Here is a 6,779-nt window from a genome sequence, read left to right as displayed (position 1 = left end):
TTCGAATGTCTTACAAACTGATCTCGCCTTAAATAGTTGTGCCGAAGAATTCTGACCGACTCTGGACAAGATTTCATCAATCATGTCTCCGGGTAGGTCTCTTAAAATATTGGGTTGTCTATCCATTTTGTGTTTTTATACTGTAAAATAGACAAGAGTTAGATTCATAAAAAAAATACTTATTAATACAAGCAATTTTTACATATATCATAAAGCATAAGCACACTATATTATATATATTACACCACACGAATATAACTATCTTATTCCGACTCGCTTGTTTCTTCTTCTTCGGTTTTGGTTCGTTTTACCAAGTTTCTAGGGATATATGATGTTCCCCTAATACGAGCCGTCGTTTTCCACATTGCTTTAGAAAAACCTGGTGGTTTAGAGGTTCCCGGGTCATTGTTACAACTTAAGGACTTCGGGGGTTGACGATACATATAAAGTTCATCGGGGTTGGAATTAGATTTCTCTATTTTTATGCCCTTTCCCTTATTATTTTCTTTTGCCTTTTTAAATTCAGTTGGGGTAATTTCTATAACATCATCGGAATTCTCGTCTGAATCCGATTCATCGGAGAATTGGTAATCCTCCCAATATTTTGCTTCCTTGGCGGAAACACCATTGACCATAATTAACCTTGGTCGGTTGGTTGAAGATTTTCTTTTACTTAACCGTTTTATTATTTCCCCCACCTGTTCTATTTCTTCATCCGGTTCCGATTCTTCTTCCGGTTTCGATTCTTCTTCCGGTTCCGACTCTTCTTCCGGTTCCTCTTCGGGAACTTGTGAATCAGTCCACGAATCATTCCAATTTACATTTGACTCTTCATTATTATTAGGTGAGTCAATGGGACTTGTTCTAGAGGTAGACATCTATCACATAATATCAAACGCGTTAAGAGATTAATATATCACATAATATTCACATGTTAAAAATATATAGTTTCCAACAAAATTTGTTAAGCAATCATTTTTCAAGTAAACACGGTCGAAGTCCAGACTCACTAATGCATCCTAACAAACTCGATAAGACACACTAATGCAAAATTCTGGTTCTCTAAGACCAACGCACGGATACCAACTGAAATGTCCCGTTCTTATTGATTAAAAACGTTCCATATTAATTGATTTCGTTGCGAGGTTTTGACCTCTATATGAGACATTTTTCAAAGACTGCATTCATTTTTAAAACAAACCATAACCTTTATTTCATAGATAAAGGTTTTAAAAAACTTTACGTAGATTATCAAATAATGATAATCTAAAATATCCTGTTTACACACGACCATTACATAATGGTTTACAATACAAATATGTTACAACAAAATAAGTTTCTTGAATGCAGTTTTTACACAATATCATACAAGCATGGACTCCAAATCTCGTCCTTATTTAAGTATGCGACAACGGAAGCTCTTAATAATCACCTGAGAATAAACATGCTTAAAACGTCAACAAAAATGTTGGTGAGTTATAGGTTTAACCTATATATATCAAATCATAATAATAGACCACAAGATTTCATATTTCAATACACATCCCATACATAGAGATAAAAATCATTCATATGGTGAACACCTGGTAACCGACATTAACAAGATGCATATATAAGAATATCCCCATCATTCCGGGACACCCTTCGGATATGATATAAATTTCGAAGTACTAAAGCATCCGGTACTTTGGATGGGGTTTGTTAGGCCCAATAGATCTATCATTAGGATTCGCGTCAATTAGGGTGTCTGTTCCCTAATTCTTAGATTACCAGACTTAATAAAAAGGGGCATATTCGATTTCGATAATTCAACCATAGAATGTAGTTTCACGTACTTGTGTCTATTTTGTAAATCATTTATAAAACCTGCATGTATTCTCATCCCAAAAATATTAGATTTTAAAAGTGGGACTATAACTCACTTTCACATATTTTTACTTCGTCGGGAAGTAAGACTTGGCCACTGGTTGATTCACGAACCTATAACAATATATACATATATATCAAAGTATGTTCAAAATATATTTACAACACTTTTAATATATTTTGATGTTTTAAGTTTATTAAGTCAGCTTTCCTCGTTAGTAACCTACAACTAGTTGTCCACAGTTAGATGTACAGAAATAAATCGATAAATATTATCTTGAATCAATCCACGACCCAGTGTATACGTATCTCAGTATTGATCACAACTCAAACTATATATATTTTGGAATCAACCTCAACCCTGTATAGCTAACTCCAACATTCACATATAGAGTGTCTATGGTTGTTCCGAAATATATATAGATGTGTCGACATGATAGGTCGAAACATTGTATACGTGTCTATGGTATCTCAAGATTACATAATATACAATACAAGTTGATTAAGTTATGTTTGGAATAGATTTGTTACCAATTTTCACGTAGCTAAAATGAGAAAAATTATCCAATCTTGTTTTACCCATAACTTCTTCATTTTAAATCCGTTTTGAGTGCATCAAATTGCTATGGTTTCATATTGAACTCTATTTTATGAATCTAAACAGAAAAATATAGGTTTATAGTCGGAAAAATAAGTTACAAGTCGTTTTTGTAAAGGTAGTCATTTCAGTCGAAAGAACGACGTCTAGATGACCATTTTAGAAAACATACTTCCACTTTGAGTTTAACCATAATTTTTGGATATAGTTTCATGTTCATAACAAAAATCATTTTCCCAAAATAACAACTTTTAAATCAAAGTTTATCATAGTTTTTAATTAACTAACCCAAAACAGCCCGTGGTGTTACTACGACGGCGTAAATCCGGTTTTACGTTGTTTTTCGTGTTTCCAGGTTTTAAATCATTAAGTTAGCATATCATATAGATATAGAAAATGTGTTTAGTTGATTTTAAAAGTCAAGTTAGAAGGATTAACTTTTGTTTGCGAACAAGTTTAGAATTAACTAAACTATGTTCTAGGGATTACAAGTTTAAACCTTCGAATAAGATAGCTTTATATGTATGAATCGAATGATGTTATGAACATCATTACTACCTTAAGTTCCTTTGATAAACCTACTGGAAAAGAGAAAAATGGATCTAGCTTCAACGGATCCTTGGATGGCTCGAAGTTCTTGAAGCAGAATCATGACACGAAAAAAGTTCAAGTAAGATCATCACTTGAAATAAGATTGTTATGGTTATAGAAATTGAACCAAAGTTTGAATATGATTATTACCTTGTATTAGAATGATAACCTACTGTAAGAAACAAAGATTTCTTGAGGTTGGATGATCACCTTACAAGATTGGAAGTGAGCTAGCAAACTTGAAAGTATTCTTGATTTTATGTAACTAGAACTTGTAGAATATATGAAGAACACTTAGAACTTGAAGATAGAACTTGAGAGAGATCAATTAGATGAAGAAAATTGAAAAATGAAAGTGTTTGTAGGTGTTTTTGGTCGTTGGTGTATGGATTAGATATAAAGGATATGTAATTTTGTTTTCATGTAAATAAGTCATGAATGATTACTCATATTTTTGTAATTTTATGAGATATTTCATGCTAGTTACCAAATGATGGTTCCCACATGTGTTAGGTGACTCACATGGGCTGCTAAGAGCTGATCATTGGAGTGTATATACCAATAGTACATACATCTAAAAGCTGTGTATTGTACGAGTACGAATACGGGTGCATACGAGTAGAATTGTTGATGAAACTGAACGAGGATGTAATTGTAAGCATTTTTGTTAAGTAGAAGTATTTTGATAAGTGTATTGAAGTCTTTCAAAAGTGTATAAATACATATTAAAACAATACATGTATATACATTTTAACTGAGTCGTTAAGTCATCGTTAGTCGTTACATGTAAGTGTTGTTTTGAAACCTTTAGGTTAACGATCTTGTTAAATGTTGTTAACCCAATGTTTATAATATCAAATGAGATTTTAAATTATTATATTATCATGATATTATCATGTATGAATATCTCTTAATATGATATATATATACATTAAATGTCTTTACAACGATAATCGTTACATATATGTCTCGTTTAAAAATCATTAAGTTAGTAGTCTTGTTTTTACATATGTAGTTCATTGTTAATATACTTAATGATATGTTTACTTATCATTGTTAATATACTTAATGATATGTTTACTTATCATAGTATCATGTTAACTATATATATATATCCATATATATGTCATCATATAGTTTTTACAAGTTTTAACGTTCGTGAATCACCGGTCAACTTGGGTGGTCAATTGTCTATATGAAACATATTTCAATTAATCAAAACTTAACAAGTTTAATTGCTTAACATGTTGGAAACATTTAATCATGTAAATATCAATCTCAATTAATATATATAAACATGGAAAAGTTCGGGTCACTACAGTAGATAGATCAGTAAAATATCCTAGAGGGATAATGGAGAACATGCTAGTTAAAGTTGGTACTTTAGTATTTCCAGTAGATTTTTTTTATTCTGGACATGGAAGAAGATTCTCGAGTTCCTCTCATATTAGGCTGAGAATACATGCGCAATTTTTATAAATGTTTTACGAAATAGACACAAGTAATCGAAACTACATTATATGGTTGAATTATCGAAATCGAATATGCCCTTTTTATATAGTCTGGTAATCTAAGAATTAGGGAACAGACACCCTAATTGACGCGAACTCTAAAGATAGATCTATCGGGCCCAACAAGCCCCATCCAAAGTACCGGATGCTTTAGTACTTCGAAATTTATATCATTTCCGAAGGAGGATCCCGGAATGATGGGGATATTCTTATATGCATATTGTGAATGTCGGTTACCAGGTGTTCAATCCATATGAATGATATTTTGTCTCTATGCATGGGACGTATATTTATGAGAACTGAATATGGAAATCATGTGGTCTATTAAAATGATGGAAATGATTATTTATGTTAAACTAATGAATTCACCAACCTTTTGGTTAACACTTGAAAGCATGTTTATTCTCAGGTACGAAAGAAATCTTCCGCTGTGCATTTGCTCATATTAGAGATATTACTTGGAGTCATTCATGACATATTTCAAAAGACGTTGCATTCGAGTCTTTGAGTTCATCAAGATTATTATTAAGTCAATTATATTTCGATATATTATGAAATGCTATACATGCCTGTCAACCGTCGATGTAACAAAAGTTTGTCTTTTAAAAACGAATGCAATATTTGTAAAATGTATCATATAGAGGTCAATTACCTCGCGATGTAATCAACTGTTGTAAATCGTTTGTAATCGATATAGACTTCGTCCGGATGGATTAGGACGGGTCTTTACAGTTGGTATCAGAGCGGTGGTCGTAGCGAACCAGGTCTTGCATAAGTGTGTCTAACTAGTAGTCGTTAGGATGCATTAGTGAGTCTGGACTTCGACCTGGTCTGCATTTCAAAAAAAAAATTTGCTTATCATTTTGTGTCAAAAATTATCTGCTTATCATTCTTAGTCTAGACACATCTTGCTGCATTGATTGCATGAATAGTGTATAGACAAGATTCATATCTTAGCGTATCTGTTACTGTAAACCTTACCTGGCGTATCTCGTAAATTCCTCCGTAATCTACGAAACCTTTTGTCCTATATATATGGATATTCTATGTAATTAAGAATACCATCCGTTAGCCAGAAAATCATTTCATATCTAAAAATTCTTTATTCAATCGTACGAAATAGAATTCGTCATTAGTTCAAGTCACTCGGATTCCGAAATGGAATCCCACTCAAGCTCCGAAAGCAGTGTGACCGGAATGGATCAACCAATCAGTCATCATCTATTCTGGATGAATTGGGGATGGGTTCGTAGCCTCCTCAATCATTGGAGACAAGAAGAAGGTGATCCTTTCCATCCGCCACATTGCCCTATTGGCGAAGAACCTGAAGCACTTACCGGTGAACCTGTTCGAAACACCATCTTTTCTCTCATTTCGAGAGTATCTCACCACGATTATATACTATACCAAATTCTAGATTATATTTATCCGCAAGTCCGAACCGAAAATCACCCCGGTGTAATAGAAGAAGTCAACGAGCTTCGCGCTCGGGTAGTGGCTTTAGAGAATATGGTGTGAAGGTTACAAACACCAGCAGCAGAACCAGCAGCATAACCAGTACCACCACCAATGTCAACAGTACCATCACCACCACCAACATCAACATCCGCATCCCACATCTCAACATCTTAATCTATACCTCGAACATCAACGTCATACGCACCATGGATACCAAGGAATACCAACAACAACAACATCATCACACGGCTCAACCTCACAATCTATACCTCAAGCATAATCATCGTTCTACGAATCGTTTTACAAATCGTTCTACATAAACTATCTTCGTCCTTCATGGTGATTATGTAATCTCTAATATTTTAGAGATTATGTACTCTAATTCTAGTCGTAAATCTGATGAGTTTAATATCACATTGACTCATTAAATCCATAATTACGTCTGAAGAAAATAAATATGTATATATGTTTTCATAAAGATTATAATTAAAATTCTTATTGTACAAACTGTTAATGGTGAAAATATTTTAACGGGTAGGTAATACCCGAGGAATATTTATATTTCACATTAATAAGTTACACTGTACATTCTTCAATCCAGATTCAGCAGTCATTAACAAAACTGCTCAAATTCACACATATACGTATCTGTTTACCAAAGAACAACTATTTTCATTCAAATTCAATTTCATATTCGGATTTTGACCTATTAGAATCCAACAAGTGACATAATGAAGAAAACATTGGACAAAATA

The sequence above is a fragment of the Rutidosis leptorrhynchoides genome, chromosome 1 (assembly GCF_046630445.1).
Source record: "Rutidosis leptorrhynchoides isolate AG116_Rl617_1_P2 chromosome 1, CSIRO_AGI_Rlap_v1, whole genome shotgun sequence".
NCBI lineage: Eukaryota > Viridiplantae > Streptophyta > Magnoliopsida > Asterales > Asteraceae > Rutidosis > Rutidosis leptorrhynchoides.
The sequence above is the reverse complement of the archived record's forward strand: the minus strand, read 5'-3'. Positions refer to the sequence as shown.